Source organism: Eleutherodactylus coqui, chromosome 2, assembly GCF_035609145.1.
Source record: "Eleutherodactylus coqui strain aEleCoq1 chromosome 2, aEleCoq1.hap1, whole genome shotgun sequence".
NCBI classification, from domain to species: domain Eukaryota; kingdom Metazoa; phylum Chordata; class Amphibia; order Anura; family Eleutherodactylidae; genus Eleutherodactylus; species Eleutherodactylus coqui.
In genome coordinates this window covers 123,512,400-123,529,110 of record NC_089838.1, presented here as the reverse complement: position 1 = coordinate 123,529,110, position 16,711 = coordinate 123,512,400, and the positions used below count along the sequence as shown (strand labels likewise).

The window sequence follows — 16,711 nt, the reverse complement described above, 5'->3', positions numbered from 1 at the left end:
CTGAGAATTAGCCCTGCCCCCGGCCCGCCTCTCCCCATTGCAAATAGTGCAGAGGGGCGGAGAGGAGGCAGAGAGGGGGCAGGAGCTCAGGTCCTGCTCCTGGCTCTTCCATCCTCCCCCCCCCTGCAGATGAGGACAACGTATATCGGCTCGGCGTGAAAACCGAGCCAATATACATTCGTGGGAATGCACCCATATGAAGAAGCCCTAAAGATCAGAGTGTAATGTTTGTAATTAAATAATTGCTATCCACACTAATGGAGGCTTCAGAGGGACGTATTTGCGTGCGTTTTTGTGTGTACAAAATATACGCAAGCAATAAACAGAGAATAGAACCCATTGATACCAATGGGTTCTTTCACATTAATGACTTTTTTGCACACAACCAAAATAGGACCTGCTCTATTTTCCTGCTTATTTGCACACCAAGGGCCTCATAGAAGTCTATGGGAGGTGCACAAATACGCACACAATATACAAGGGGATGCGTGAAACACTGCTCGAAACAGCGTGGAAAAGAACACATCTGGACTTCATTAGGCTAAATCAGGGTGAAGGGGGGTGTCATGCAGGCATAGGAACATACTCTGCCTGCGCCAAAATGTACAGTACTATGCGCAGACACACACAATCAACCTTTGTCACTGCACAAATACGCTGCACTGAAACGTGCATATCTGCGCATACGCTCGTCTGAAGCCGCCCTCAAAGTGCTTTTATACTGAACGATTTATCGTTAACACGTGCGAACAATGGCGGAATTCATTCGCTCATCCCCTCTATATGGGCAGATAAATTGTTTGATTGCTAAATCGTTCAGTCATTCCCAATCACTGTACCAATAAGAACGACTGAGCGATCCGTATTTGAACCAATTACTGAACAAGCCAACGATGATTTTCATGCTTGCACAAAATGAACAATTAACAAATTATCGTTCAACGTTCGACCATTCAAATTTGAACAATCCAGCGATATTTTTTTTTGAACGCTCAACCTTCCATGTAAAAGACCCCTTAGAGATCACCCAGCGTCAGGATTGCGTCTCTTATCCTCAGGTGCAGTATATAATGCTACAGTCACAGAATAAAGTCTGTGGAGTAAAGATGTATCAGGCAGCACTCAGAGGATGCTGGAGCTTTAAGAGACACCTCCCCTCCTCTGCTCTGAACAATGGTTTCACCCGAGCTCTGCTTCCCATTGCAAAATTTGTAATGTGCCATTTTTGCCATGGATGCCTTTCCATTTGGGTGCTGAGAGGGCAGGCAGACATGCCCAGGTGCCCAGCTGCTTCTGGCTGCACACTGCTGCATATTGTGAGGCAGATCTGGGTTGCTGGGGGCATGCTCCAGGAGGGACCCTCAGTGTGAAGCCAGTGGACACTGCAGACTGAGCTCATTGATCTCTGGAAGGAAGCAGCAGAAGCTGAGGATCAGGTAGTGGCATTGTCTAGTCCTAGCTCATCCTGTGCCTGCATTATCCATTAGACAGTAAAGTTGGTCATTGCATGCCAGTCCCTGCCTACTATATACAGTATATATGTGTGTGCATCATGTATATTTGTATTATGTGCTGCTTTGTTTATTTATTTCTCTATCTGTCTATTTATTTATTTTTGCATTTTGTATCACTTGATATAGTCATTTGCTACAGTGCATAGAAGACACCAAGCAGGAAGGAGTTAAGTGGGAGGAGCGCTAGGCATGATGTAATGCAATTGAGACAATGGCAAGGATTTTCCTGCAAGAATTTAAGCGTGCAGCTCTTACTATAGAGATGCAGAATGATCTGTCATGTTACATGTATGTGATCACAATGTCATGTCAGGGGGATGGGGGTCTGTGTGCAGCTTCATGCATGAGTGCACGAGGTGAGCACAGACACATTGATCCCTTTCAGACCTCTATCTGCAGTAGAAGGTGGCACCTGTGACAATGGGATCAGGTGCAAGAAGAGGATGGCAGCACAGCAGGGGCACCCTGATCTGTGGTGTGGTAGCTGCAGTGCTACCTGGGATAAAGGTGCACTAGAATTCAGTAGGACTTGCACCTTTTAGAAGGGTCATAGTGAGGGTGTGGCTGCTCAGTCTTGTACCCAGGTGCAGGGCTCCAGCTGTGGAGGAGGGCACTGCCCATGTCATGACTACCTGGCTGTGCCTTGCCTACAGACAGCGGCAGAGCTGAACTCCTCTGCATTACACACCAGGTAGCACTTGTAAGCTGCTTCATATATAACTTGCTGCAAGAGAGTTGAGCAGCTAGGAAGGGAGTGTGTTAAAGCCCATATATATATATATATATATATATATATATATATATATATATATATATATATATATATAAACACTTCCTCCAATGTAGTGTGCAATTATAGACTGGCAGAGATAGCAGCTCTGTCTTCCTCCATGGAGCCAGGTTTAACACTTTTGGATTTGTCACTGTTGATATTACAATGTAGCTAATTTTACTTTGGTGACTGTATCTAGTTTTTTGACACCTGCTTTAAGTGTTCATATTCAGATGCAGTTTAGGAATGGAAAGTCTCTTGTAAAAACGCCTGGCGTGTTGCTATGGGGAACAGTTTTTTTTTTTTTTTTTTTACAAGTTTAGAGATTGCAAACCAACTACTGTAGTCAGTCGCTCCCCAAGAACAGATTTGTGCAGGCGCTCCTCTATATAATACTTGTGTTATTAGACATTGGTTTTTTAAAATAAAAGGTCGCTGGGAGTCGGGTGTAGACTACACTTTCCATAAAATACAATCCGGCATCTAGTAATCCTGAAAGTCTGATAATCTAGTACTGGTTTCCAGCAAAGAGATGATGTGGACTTTCAGAACATCAGAAGACTGAGTAAATAACTAAAAAATGGAAGTAATTTTGCAAATGGTTTTGATTTTAATAAATTCATTTCCTTTTTGCGTATTTCGCTCATATGCCAATCTACAAGGCCTGCGTGAGCTCTGATCGCGCAGTCACATATTGGGCTAAATTCAAACATTTCTGTTGTACTGTTGGTTTATTTGCTGGGAAAATCTCTTGATGTACACACCCTCATGTACATAGACTTGAAATAGAAAGGGGTCCACAGGATAGGGGGTAAGTAATCAGTAGGGGTCTAAACATGAGTATAGAGGTAATGAGTGCCCGTGAACGAGGGTGCATTTATACGGGAGAGTGCAATATCAGTCCGAGAAACTTGGACCAATATTGCACTTTTAAATCTGTATTTTTTTATTTTATTTTTTTTTATGCGATTGCAATGCGTTTTACAAGAAAAAGGCATCGTGTTTTTGATTTTTCACATCCATGAAAATCGCATGTTGTTCCAGTAATAAAAGTAGAAAATCACATTGCGCACTCATGAAACTCACACTTACATGTGAGTGCAGCGCAATTTATTTATTTTTTGGTCCCATAGGGAATAATGGGCAATTCTTGAACAGAATCGCCAACAAAATAGGACCTGCTGCCAGGAAAAGTCCACCCCAAGGGCTTATTTAGATGACCGTATATCAGCTCGGTTTTCACGCCAAGCCGATATACGGTGTCCTTGTCTGCAGGGAGGAGGGGATGGAGGAGCCAGGATCAGGAACTGAGCTCCCACCCCTTCCCCGCCTCTCACCACTATTTGCAATGGGAGGGGTGGATGGGGCGGAGCTAAGCGCCAGGACTTAGCTCCGCCCTGCCTCGCCCCCTCCTGTTGCAAATACTGGCAAGGGGCGGAGAGGGGGGCGGGAGCTCAGTTCCTGCTCCTGGCTCTTCAATCCTCCCCCCCCCCCCCCTCTGCAGACAAGGACACCGTATATCGGCTCGGCGTGAAAACCGAGCCGATATACAGTCGTCTAAATAAGCCCTTAAAATAATGGGTCCTGTTTTGTGCATCTCATGACACACACAAATCGTGCGTGAAAGCCGCCCTTGTAAATACATCCTCGGCCTTATTCCCACGAGCGTAGGTGCATTTACGTTCACATATCCACGGCGTATAATCGCCGGAAAGGAAGTTTTCCAGCAATCACAGCCAGAGCTAGTTAGCGTATTACCGCATGTTCATACTTTCAGAACTATCTTTTTGGCCACTGTATATGCGTCGGCGCGTATTTTGGTCACGTATATTCTATTTTCAGTGAGTCGCTGTTTTTCCGTATCATATAATCATCCATGTGAACGAATACAATGGAAACCAATGCCTCACATAGTCACGTATATACAGTCGGGCATAAAAACGCACTGTATTCGCACTTATGTGAATAAGCCCTCAGGCCGTATTTATACGAGCAATTTCCTCACATGACTTCCATTTAATTGTGATATGAACGAAACTTGCAGTGAAAAATAGCCCATTATTTTCTATGGTGTTCATGCACATGGGCTTTTTCTTTTCTCTCAGATTGAGTCTCCGAGATAGAAAAATCGCAGCAGTATTGCCCTATTTTTCGGCGATACTGACCATTCATTATTATGGTTGTGTGAAAAAAAACCATATTGCTCTTACATGTGAATGCAATTTTCCTGCACGTCCGATGCGTTTTTTTAATTGAAGCAGCATGCAATTTTTTTGCGCATAAAAAATGCGTGAAAATTGCATGTGCAGTGATACAATGCATCGCAGTTAAAATTGCCTGTTAACGAGTGCAATATCAAGTTTCTTGAACCAATAACGCACTCTCCTCTGTAAATATGGCCTGAATGGAGTAGTGGTCACACCTGTGCATTCAGTTCAACTGCTCAGCTATCTCTAACATTCCTATGCATGGAACGGCAGTGACTCACGGCTCCATTCATTTGGGAACCTTCAGAACCCCTGTTGCGGTGATTGCTGGGGTTCCAAGTGGTCAACACTGATCAGTTAGTCATGCCATGTTCTTTGGATAAAGGATAATGTAATTTTGCAGAACAACCCCTTTAACTAAAGGCATATCTCTATTTCAGAGTAGGGGTGGTATTGATGCCCATTTTTTTTTTCGTTCTTTAACAACTTCAATATACCAGTATTTTAAAAGTATACATTAAAACCCTGGAGAGGCCAAACTTTATCAATATGGGATATATTGATCCTGAGCAAGATAATCTACAAGGGGACCAGACACAGGTATATACGTGATACACATAGGACACTGCTAGAAATGTTTTGCTTCTCCCTTTTTCAGATGCCCCATAGATCTACTGATCTAACCTCTACCAATATACTGCAGTCTACTATTTGGTCACCATTGGTCGATGCTGGCTTGAAACTGTAGACTGCACACAAGAAGCTACGTGGTGTCTTGGTTGGAAAAGTAACGACATAAAGACATTCAAAAGTTAATGACTTTCTTCTATTTTCTCAAAAAAAGCCTTAAAAAAGTGTGGGAGGCCTGCTGTGTAATTATATGTTTTTAATCATGGGGGAGTGATTTGATGGTTTAATTGCCTAGGTAACTGACTACTTGTTTTCTCACTATGCACAATTGTCTTTGCCTAGATAAAGTACTGTATTATTTCTCCTCATGGGTGGGAATTTGTTTTTTACTGTTGTGGTTTTGTCTTGTATTTGTAATCACTACAAAATCTGGTTACTGCTCGTTGTATGCAGCTGAACCATGGAGGAACGTTGTATGCAGCTGAACCATGGAGGAACGTTGTATGCAGCTGAACCATGGAGGAACGCATGATTCCTATCTTTTAGGACATTTTCACACAATTGGAATACAGATACTGGCACATTTTTACACTACTCGTATGGCAGCAAAGCCAACCTTAGCTGTGGACGTAATGACCTGAACTAACAGCATCATAGATCTTCCCTACTGCACCTGAGTGAAGTCAGCTTTGGGCGTAATGTACACTTTGTAGTTTTGGCATGCAAGTGATTGTTTTTTGGGTTTTTTTTAGGCAAAAGCAGGAGTACAGCTTAAAGTGAGGAAAAGTGTAACATGAATTAATTGATGCATTAGTGGTATTTCCTTTTAGGATTCATTTATTCTTAGCAAGAAAAAAAGAGCATCAAACTACATTCTGTGACTTAGGCCATAAGGTATACCCTACCCTGTTGGGCATGATTACATTGATTTAGTGCTGTAAATAGGAACCTAGAAAATTGATGGCAGAAAAAGCCCACATGGTCCATTTAGTCTGCCCTTGTAGTATTTCCTTTTCAATTTCCTCCTAGGATATGTTATATGATATATCTCATCTGTTCTCATATTACCAACATTTTATGTCTTCCGTCTTTAAAAACCCAATAAAAAATTATTGCAAATTAGGATAGATCTACGCTTATTTCAGGCAGCTTCAATTCATTTAACCCTCTCCAATCCACTGTCTGACCTCTGAAGACATTATGACTTAAGGCTGTACCGCTCCGATGTTTGAAGATGTCCGTCGGGGTTCTCTTACTGTATATTGCCAGCTTCTCTGCTGTCGGAGCCTATCCAACGTGTCCCCTCATGCAGTACTGGCTTTAGCCAGCATATAGCGCTGTTGTATAACAGCAGAAAAAGAGTAAGCCCTCTAGGAAAACCAGGATACAAATTGGGTTGGAAAGGGTTAATGTTGATTTTCCACCTACATCTGCTGGATGTTTGTTCCAAGCATTTACTACTCTTTCAGTAAATAAATATCTTTTGATTCCCCCCATGAACTAATCTCAGATTGTTCCCCCTTGTTCTTGTGTTTAGCTTCCTAATAATAACCATTTCCTCCTAAACCTTTTTACACCTTTAATATATTTAAAAGTTCCCCCATTCCCCCCCCCCCCCCCCTCTCCTCCAGTCTATGCAAAGAAAGTTCTTTCTTTCCTGAAAAGTTTTGTTCTTGAGACCATTTTTATAGGTGGTCTTTGGACTCTTTCTATTTTATCAGTGCTTTTCTGTAGATGAGATCTCCAGAACTGAACACAGCTCTATACAGCGGGATCACAATCTGCCTCTTTCTAGTGGTAATACCTCTAGCTGTGCAGCCCAGAATCCTACTTGATTTCTTAGCTGCCTGGCTGCATTAGTTTTGAGGCTGTACTTACACAGTATAAACTTATATACAAATGATTGTAATTACACTACCTAAATGTACTGTACTTTAGGTTTCCACTAGGGAGGGGTTGGTTCAGAATATTAGGCAAATGCTGCTTTCAGAATGTTTTGCTGTAACTGTTCAAAAACTACCCAAGCTAGAATCAATACAGTGACTCATATGTAAATATCCACAGAATAGGGGATAACTTTATGATCATGAAGGACCAGCTGCTGAGACATCTGGGGTCCCCGAAGATGCTTGCATGAATGAAGTGAAGGTCGCTTATGTTCAATAAGCAAGGAATATTGTCTTTGGGACACTAGTGCTCAAGAAATATGTATCGGGGCTTGAGCAGGTTCCAGGGCGGCAACTAAATTAATAAATGGAATGGGCGGACTACGATACCCAGAGAGGCTTTCACAATTGAGGTTATTTAGCTTACAAAAAAGACAGCTAAGAAGCAACCTAATAGCGATATATAAATATATCAGGGGACAATAGAGATCTGTTTATACCCAGGACTGTGACTGTAACAAAGGGACATCCTCTACGTTTAGAAGAAAGAAGGTTTTTACACCGACATAGAAGGGGGTTCTTTACTGTAAGAGCAGTGAGACTATGGAACTCACTAAAAGAGTACAAGAGGGGCTTGGACACCTTTCTTGAGTACAGCAATATTACATGTAAGAGCACATTCACATTGGCATATTTTCTGTCTGTATTATGTCTGTATATATTACGGAAGTAATACGGACAGCTTAAACTCCATTGCTTTGCATTGGGGTATTCAGACGTGCGTTTTTTTTTACGCATGTAAAAAGGTTGCAGCGTATCCTATTTTGTTCCATATCACAGACTGAAATTGCCAATTAAGGTCTATAGGATTGCGTAAAAATGCAGCAAATATACAGCTACATGTTGCCAGGAGACAATGGATAAAAAAATAGTGACCTCAATTGGACCTTCTTTTATTTATTTTTTTGCAATGTGAGAAACTCAGGAATATGGAGGCAACACGTGTATAGAGAAAACGCATACACGCCAAAAATGCACTTAATCTGCACATACAAACACAGTGAAAATGGTGCTATTTTTTTCACACATCGAAACGGCATATGCTCATGTGTATGTGCCCTTTGACTTACCAATGACTGGAGACGAATGGTTGATCCTGGTATATGTTTAGATTGTCATATTGGACATCTCAAAGGAATTCGTTTCACTAAAAGGAGGAAAATGGGCCTGTTTTTTTTTTGTATTTCTCTAGATCAACATTGCAGGATAAGCGCCTGGACATTAGTCTTTTCAGCCTACTAACTCAGTTACCATGTATGGTTGTGCTTAATATAGAACATTAATAATCTTTTAAATATCCTTACTTCACTGATTCTTTATGGTTCACCAGTCTTCTGTATTCACTGCCTCTTCTTGTTTTCCTTAGATGATACTGACATGCCATGCAGTATTAAGAGAGGTTACTTGACCACCATGGCGATGTCACTATAGGCAAAATGTCCCCGGGGCAGGTAGCAATTAGCTGCTATGGTCCTTTATTGTACCGTTATCATGCTATGTCACATGGAGAGAAATTATCAAAGTCTATTAATGTATTATTTTTTATTTTAGTCTCAACCACAGTTTATTCACATCTCTAGCCAACCCCTTTAAGAAATTGCTTCTTATGTAGCCCAAAAAATACTACAAAGTGATTAATTCTAAATGTACGATATCTGCTTCAGTGTTGAAAATGTATCAACAATATCCAGACTGTTGGCTAAACATGTAATAGTTGGCAGACAACAGTTATGTCATTTGTATACACAGGCCTAGAGTGCCTTATGTCAAATCTACCTCTTGCTAGGAGGCTGTGTATGCCAAAAACATGGGATTCTTAGACCATTGATTCAAAATAATGTTAACTACCTACATCTGCAGTCCATTTTTCATGACTTTTTTTCTGTGACTTTATAACATGTTTCAACAACAATCTCTCATTAAAATACTACAAATCTGTAAAAGATAATTATTCAAAATATATTGAATAACATTGACTTAGGTATTGCTCCATCTCCCTTATTTGCATATTACCCAGAGGAGCATGAATGGCCTTATAAGTCTCCTTACTCACTCACCACTTAGGTGTTCTCCCTAAGGAGAAAAGATAGCGTTTCTGATCCACATCACAGGCCTCTCACTAACCAACCCAGAAACCTACTACACACTGATGAGGGGCAAACACCCCGAAACAGCTGTCTGTGTATGGATTTTTGCTTGGCTTTCAATTCCCAGTCATTGTTACAAGGCTCGTATGAAGAGTCTAACATTGACTTGCAGGAATGGTACCTTCTAATAGGTGACGCTGCAGAGGTATTGCTCTATCTGCCTTATATTCAAAATATATTTATCACAAAAAAAAACCTCTGGGTTCTCATGTCACTAGTCTGGCTTGCATCCATTTCTACTGAGATATCATAAGTATATAATGTCTGGTGGAGGGAAGCCTATACAATATCTTCATTGGTATAATGCATTAATTGATCTTTAGATCTGATCAGTCCTTTAGATTACATGAGTGTCCTGGCGTTTTATTTCTAGGAGCAAGTCATTTCTCAAGTGTCCATGTATTCATATAGTTCCATTATTTTCTTTCAAGCTGTGCAATCTAAAGTGAGGGGATAGACTGATTTGCTGGGTGGCGTAGCAGTGATGGCAAGTGGAGACAAGCAAAGTTCTTCTGTAGCTCCACACCATACATATTAGCTCCCTCCATGGTAGGGTGCATTACTTGAAATGTTGCTTGACAAATGGGTAACAATTCACAGGTCTTGTGGCACACAGATAATATATTTGCAGTCTCAAATGTCTACCCTCTACCAGTCGATCCCAAGGGGGACCTGCCTGATACAGTGGTGATATTATGGGTGGTGTTCTTGGCTTGGGGTATTCTCTACAACAGCTGTGTCAAGTCACCCAGGCTAGCACTGACACTGGTAATGACCCTCTGACATCACATATGGGGGAAGGGAGATTCCCTCTCTTTCATGCACCTTCGTTTGTCTTTTGTCATAGGTTGGGACTTGACCGTTGCTACAGTCGTTACATCTGCAGCCATTGTCATTTCTGTTCAGGTGAGGGGGAAAGTTTCTCTTCTCCCATGCTCCCTGGACAGGTCTCACAGCAGCGGCCATCTTCTGGTCACCACTGTAGTTGTTCATCCCCATATGGATTGTCTGCTCCTTCGACAAGCACAAGCAGCTCCAACTGTTTTATTGATTGTCATGCAGACACATGTGGCACCATCGTTACAGGCCCCTGTGCCTGCTGGAACCATTTCCAGGTGCTTTCTTGAAGGACATTCGGTCTCATAGCGCTCCTTATGTGTTCTGCCTTTGACACCCACCATCGCCTCTATTTGCCGTGGTGTCGTGAATTACAAAACTGGACACTACGGAGTGCAACTGGGTTGTCCTCAGTGATGAATCCAGGTTCAGTTTTGGTGCTGACGATGGATGTGTTTATGGCTGGAGACCTAGGGGTGAGCGCCTCAGTCCTGCCTTTGTGGTGGAGCGGCACACTGCCCCCTGCTGGTGTGATGGTATGGGGGCGCATCACATACAACAGTCAGTCACCCCTAGAAGGAGCCCCGGGGTCAATGACGGCTCAGCAATATGTTCAGGACATCCTGCAGTCAGATGTGTTTCTCTCATGACAGGGCTTCCAAGAGGCAGCAGGATAATGCTTGGCCACACACAAGGGTGTCATAGGAATGCCCCAACAACTTTGTTACACTTCTGTAGTCTGCCTGGTCACCTGATTAATCACTAATAGAACATGTGTGGGACCATCTAGGACATCAACTTCGATAGCCTATGAGTTTGCATGATGTGGAGGCTCTGTAACAGCAAATGTTGACCAATATGCCGCAAGATACCATATGCCTTCATGTGCACCTGTATCACATCTTCTATCCAAGCTACAGACGGTACAACAGCGTACTAGAGCCACCATGCCCGCCGGTATCACACCTTAGGTACAAGCTAGAGGCGGTACAACAGGGTACTAGAGCCTCCATGCCCGCCGATATCGCATCTTACATACAAGCTAGAGACATCCCAAAAGGGTACTAAAATCTCCCTTCAAGGGGTCAGTTTTCCACAATAATGAACTTTTGCTCTGGTATTGTAATCACTTACTTATATCAACGTTACAATCACACAGAGAAAGGTACATTCAATCCTGCCAACTACTCCTAGGTGCTTGATTTATTTATTTTTTTTATTTATTATTGATAACTACTGTATTTTCCGGCGTATAAGACAACTTTTTAACCCAGGAAAATCTTCTCCAAAGTCGGGGGTCATCTTATACCCCAGGAATACACTGTAGAAAAAAAATCAATACTCACCTCTGGCGGCGCTGCTGCAGGCTGTCACTCCCTCCTTCATGCCGACAGAGCATTGCTTTCTGGATGCAGGGCTTGAATGCCCTGCTACAGAAAGCTAATGCTCTGATTGGCTAACTCAGCACGGCATCAGCCAATGAAAGCTGGTGCTGAGTTAACCAATCACAGCCATTCAATAACATCATTGAATCACAGGGTACATGTCCATCTTTAGAAATAGAACTATTAGGTCCCCACTCCCCTTCTTACCAGATTTATTTTTTTGCTGTATAGAATGTTATTCAATGCTGCTAAAAAAGAATATGGTACTTTTTTTCACAATATAGGTTAATGTCAGAAGAAGCATTTTCTTTTTCAATATTTTTATTGGCATTTTGGTAAACACTCAAGTCACATTGTAATTGCGGATATCTGTATCTGTTAAGATGTATAGTTGATACAGTGTTACATAGACATTGGTCCATGGATACAAGTTTGTTTCATTAGTTTAGCTGTAACCATTGATGTTCGAATTAATTCGTTAAAAACTTCGTAATCATTTTAAAAAAGAAATAACACATAACCATTGTGTACCATTTTTATAGTTAATGAGCCTTGGGGTTTGGCGGAGGGGGTAATGGGTAAAAGTTGTGTTCTTAATTGATGGGGAATATTGATTAAGGGTGGACACCCACTGGCGTTTTTTTCTTCTCCACTGCGCTGCGAGAGTAAAGTCAAAGTCTCGCATCGCAGTGCGAGAAAAAAGCCAGCATCACGCCGGGATATCGCCAGTCTTTTCAATGGAGCCAGCGGCAGCAGCGCTAGCCCCATTGAAAAGAGAAGCAGAATGCCGGGGACTTCTGCCACAGCTGTGACAGCTGTGGTTGGAGTTTCCTTATAGCTATTCAGTGTGTCATTGGCTGAGTGCTCAGCCAATAGCTAAGCAGTAGCTGCTATTGGTTGAGCCCTCAGCCAATCTGCACAGCCCTTTCAGGAGGCGGGGATTTTTAAATCCCTGACTGCTGAAAGAGCTTAATAGCAGTGCAGGGCAGCCACCAGGAGGACGCGTCTGAGCGCCGGAGAGGTGAGTAAATTTAAAAAAAAAAATTTTTACACACTTTTTGCTGATTATCGGGGAAGGGCCGATCCCATTAAAAGCAATGGGATAGAATGCCGCGGACTTCTGCCACAGCTGCTGCCGCTGGCCCCATTGAAACCACTAGCGATATGCCAGTTCTATATCGGCGTCTTTCTCGCGCTGCGAGGCGAGAGTTTTCTCGTGCTCTTGCAGCGTAAGAGAGAAAATATCGCCAGTGAGTGTCCACCCTAAGCCATATATTCCATTTGTTAGTGAAGGCATCTAGTTTCTCTCTCTCCCCCCCCCCCCCCCCCCTTCCCTTGTACTGCTAGCATTTTTTTGTATGTGCAGTTATTGGAGATTGATATTATACTATCTTCTATAGAAGATATTCTGTTACATGTCCAGTTTCGTGCTATCATGAGACGGGAAGCATGCAGTACATGGCATGTGATGGTTCGAAGTTCCCTTGGAAACCTATCGATGACCAGCAGCAAAAGGACCTTTTTATGTGTTGAAGGAGAGAATGATTTCAATTTGACAAAGCCGCTAACTGCCATAAGTCATATCCTCCCATATACAGTGAAGCCACATCCCTTCCTCCCCCATAAGTGCCAGTCGCATTCTCTGATATCATATGCAGGGTAAGCTCTTCCTTGTGTAGAATACTCATTTCTTTTGGCTCTGGTCATCTCCAACTAGTGGTAAGTCATCACTTGCTGGCTTCCCTAATTTTATCAAATAGCAGAGACATAATTGTAGCTTCTGGTGTCACGACTAGACCTTTTAGGGGCTTGGTGGGATGGTGTGTGGGGGGACTCCTAAGTGAATAGGACTGGGCCTGGAAAGCAGATTACTTAGGTCTTTAACTCATAGCCAAAAAAGACAATGAAGTAAGCACAAAGAATGGGCAAGAACTCTTGGCATTAGTCTATCCATTCCTTACACTATATTGATCAGTTACTCTATGCTCGTTCTTAGTTATTCCTACACTCTATATAAAGTTTTCATTCTTTGTAAAGATAAAAATGCATTTTAATATCCAGAATAGGAAGATACTTTTCAATGTACGAGACTGCTGCACTTTTCTGCTGTCACAGACTGTACAGGAGCAGTGGAAATGCTCTTGAGATGTGTGAGAATGGAATCCCTATGACGACTAGATGGGTAGCTCAAAGCTCAATTAAAATGTCAGTTCTTTGTACATTCAGATTCTTGACATGGCTTTAAAGGTCACATTTAGCCCAAAGACATTTTTCTCATCATTTGAATGCAAATTACATTAATGTACACAGGAAAAAAGGACCAGAATAAAGCACGCTAAAAAGAAATTATGTATCAGACGTGTAACCTGAACCGTCGGACTGTGTGAACTAGAACGTCTATTATGATACAATATATGCTCCTGCACGGGGTACCAGTGGAAGACTTGAGAACAATCCTCAGTCCATACAGAAGAAGTCCACAGGGATTCAGAATACCTTGAAATTGTAATAATTTATTATGAATTTATGGTATGCTAGCAGGACAAATCTACAAACTATTTGCTAAAAACAGTGCTCTTGCGGGCCCATTGCCATTTCAACAGGTGGGACTCTCATCAATCAAGTATTTATGGCATATCCACAGGATATCCACATGGCTTAGATGGGAATATCAATTTAACACCCAACTGGACATACCCATTTAAGAATTCAGCTGCCCAGTGTTTTTAAAGGGACCCTATTGACACCTTTGACCATAAACTATATTATGGGGCTTAAAGATGAGGCAACTGGGAGCTTGGGAAGCAGATTTTTATATTACCTGAGTCCCCAGTTCCAGCACCGTCCCCCCAAGATATTATGCACACACTGTGGCTCTTTTGAGAAGGCTATGTGCCTGTGCAGCTCTCATTGATCTCTGTGGGAAAGAGTCACTCTGTGAGCGCACATTGATTTATCGGGGGCACGACACTAGAATTGGGGTCCCAGTGAGTATAAAAAGCAGCTTCCTGGACCACTGTCCTCTCATGTTTGAGCCACATAACCTAGTTTATGGACAGGGCTTTCCCTTGAAGGACTATTCCCATCTCAGACATTTGTGGCATATCCACAGGGAATGTCATAAATATCTGATAGATGCAAGTCTTACCTTTGGGACCCTTACCTGTCTCTAGAACGGAGACCCCAACCCTGTCCCACTTTTTTGCTGTTTCCAATAATTCCTATAGAAGTAAATGGGTAGCAGAGCGAGCTACACTGTTGCTACACCTCACAAGATACGAAAACACTTCTATAGAGTTCTAGAAGGTGTAGCACAGGGTTCTCTGCTGTTTCTGCAAAAAGACAGCCACCTCTTGGAGTTTGGATGCAGCAAACAGGGATGAAGTGAAGCCAGTTGGGGACCCGGCTGAGAATGACCCTTAAATGACCACCAATCATGTATTGATATCGGGAACATATGATGACCCCACGAATGCAAGGTGGTTTTGTTTCCAAAACGCCTCCCATTACTTCAGTACAGTTGCAATCCTCCGGCGCAGTTTCAGGATCAGCAAGGGTTTCAATCACGCGCCATGCAATGAGTTTTCTGGCCCTATTGAAAACAATGGGCGATGTGTTCCGAGGGAATGCCAGAGGATAGGACTAGCTGGAATTTTTTCCACACCGCAATTCGATGCCGGAATAAATCGCTCATGTATATGACACCATTCATATACGTCTCGCAATGCAGAAATCTGACGCAATTTTCTCATGTGAAGGTGCCTTAGTGTGATTTCTGTATGTTGGTTCTGTATTGATTGACCAATAGTGAAAATTTGAAAAACTGGTGCATGGACGATTTTTGAAGAAAACTCGTACAAAAATAAAACCTTATTTTTCATGGAAAAACACATTAAAATCACATGCCGCGTGACGTGTGCCGGCTCCAGCCTCCTGATTGGCTGGAATCGGCACGTGACGGGGCGGAGCTACGCGATGACGCGTACAAGGGGACGGAGCCAAAACGCCGATGCTGTCGAGCCGAGCCGAAGGGAGAAGACCCATCTGCGCAAGCGCGTCTAAAAAAGCAAGAAGACACCGAAATTAGACGGAACCATGGCGACGGGGACGCTAGCAACGGAGCAGGTAAGTGAATAACTTCTGTATGGCTCATATTTAATGCACGATGTATATTACAAAGTGCATTAATATGGCCATACAGAAGTGTATAACCCCACTTGATTTCGCGAGACAACCCCTTTAAGGCCCATTTATACCAGCAGATGATCGCTCAAAGATTTCTGACAACTGTTTAATTGACAGCTTTGAGCGATTATTTTGCATAAAAAATAATTGGTATTTAAGTAGCTACTCAGCTACTTAAATACCAATTATGTATGTAAATGAAGCCTTCAATGAGCGCATGGTAATAGCCTGAGGCTATTAGATGCACTCAGATCCTTTTCTCCACGGGGAAACAATGCTATCAGCACTCCCCGTGGAGAACGACTGATAAAAGTGAGTGATGATTTTTAGGTTAGCTTGATTTTAACGATCACCTAAAAGTGCCCAAAATGCCCCGCGCCCATTTACACGCACCGATTATCGCTAAAACGATCGCCGATTAGCGATTTTTTTTTTTTTTTGCGATCATTGTCAAGTGTAAATGCGCCTTTAGACGAGTAGATTATAATGCAACATCTTGTGAAATATTACTGTGTGTGTGTGTGTGTGTGTGTGTGTGTGTGTGTGTGTGTGTGTGTATTCTTAAAGGGGCTGTCGAGTTGTATTTTTTTCAGTAAAACCCTGTTCCCCATGCTATAACTTTACTTACGGTGTGTACTCTCCCCGCTGTGTCCCATGCCGCTCCAGGTCTCTCCTCTGATGTTACATTTATACGCTGCCCTAGCCTGCTTACGGGATGTTGCACAAACTGCAGCCAATGACACGGCTCTGTGCTCGATCACTGAGCTTCGTTATTGGCTGCCGCGCCTGTGATGCCTTGTAAACCAGGCAGGACTGCAGCTGTACATAAACTGAGAAACAGAGGACCGAGCAGCTCCGCGGAACCAGATGAATATATGCCGATTAGTTATGTTAGAACACAGAAAATGGGGTATTACTGAAAAAATACAACTTGGACAACCCCTTTAAGGAGTTGTGTTAGATTAGCTTCCCAAAAATTCTATGATTCCGGTGACCTACCGTAGCATTAGTTATAGTGGAATAACTTCATTTTGTAAAGGAACATATCCCGGGAGCTCAATAAAACTTTTTGGAGTGTCAAAGAGGGA

The 16,711-nt window shown here is 42.6% G+C and overlaps 1 protein-coding gene across 1 annotated transcript in view; it reads left to right on the top strand.

The window, feature by feature from the left end:
- Nucleotides 1-1,300: 1,300 nt before the first annotated feature.
- Nucleotides 1,301-16,711, top strand: part of PPFIA2 (PTPRF interacting protein alpha 2) — a 344,020-nt gene continuing 328,609 nt past the window's right edge. The window contains exon 1 of the mRNA XM_066591485.1: nucleotides 1,301-1,436. The gene's annotated coding sequence lies outside the window, so the exon portion shown is untranslated. The remainder of the gene's footprint in view (nucleotides 1,437-16,711) is intronic.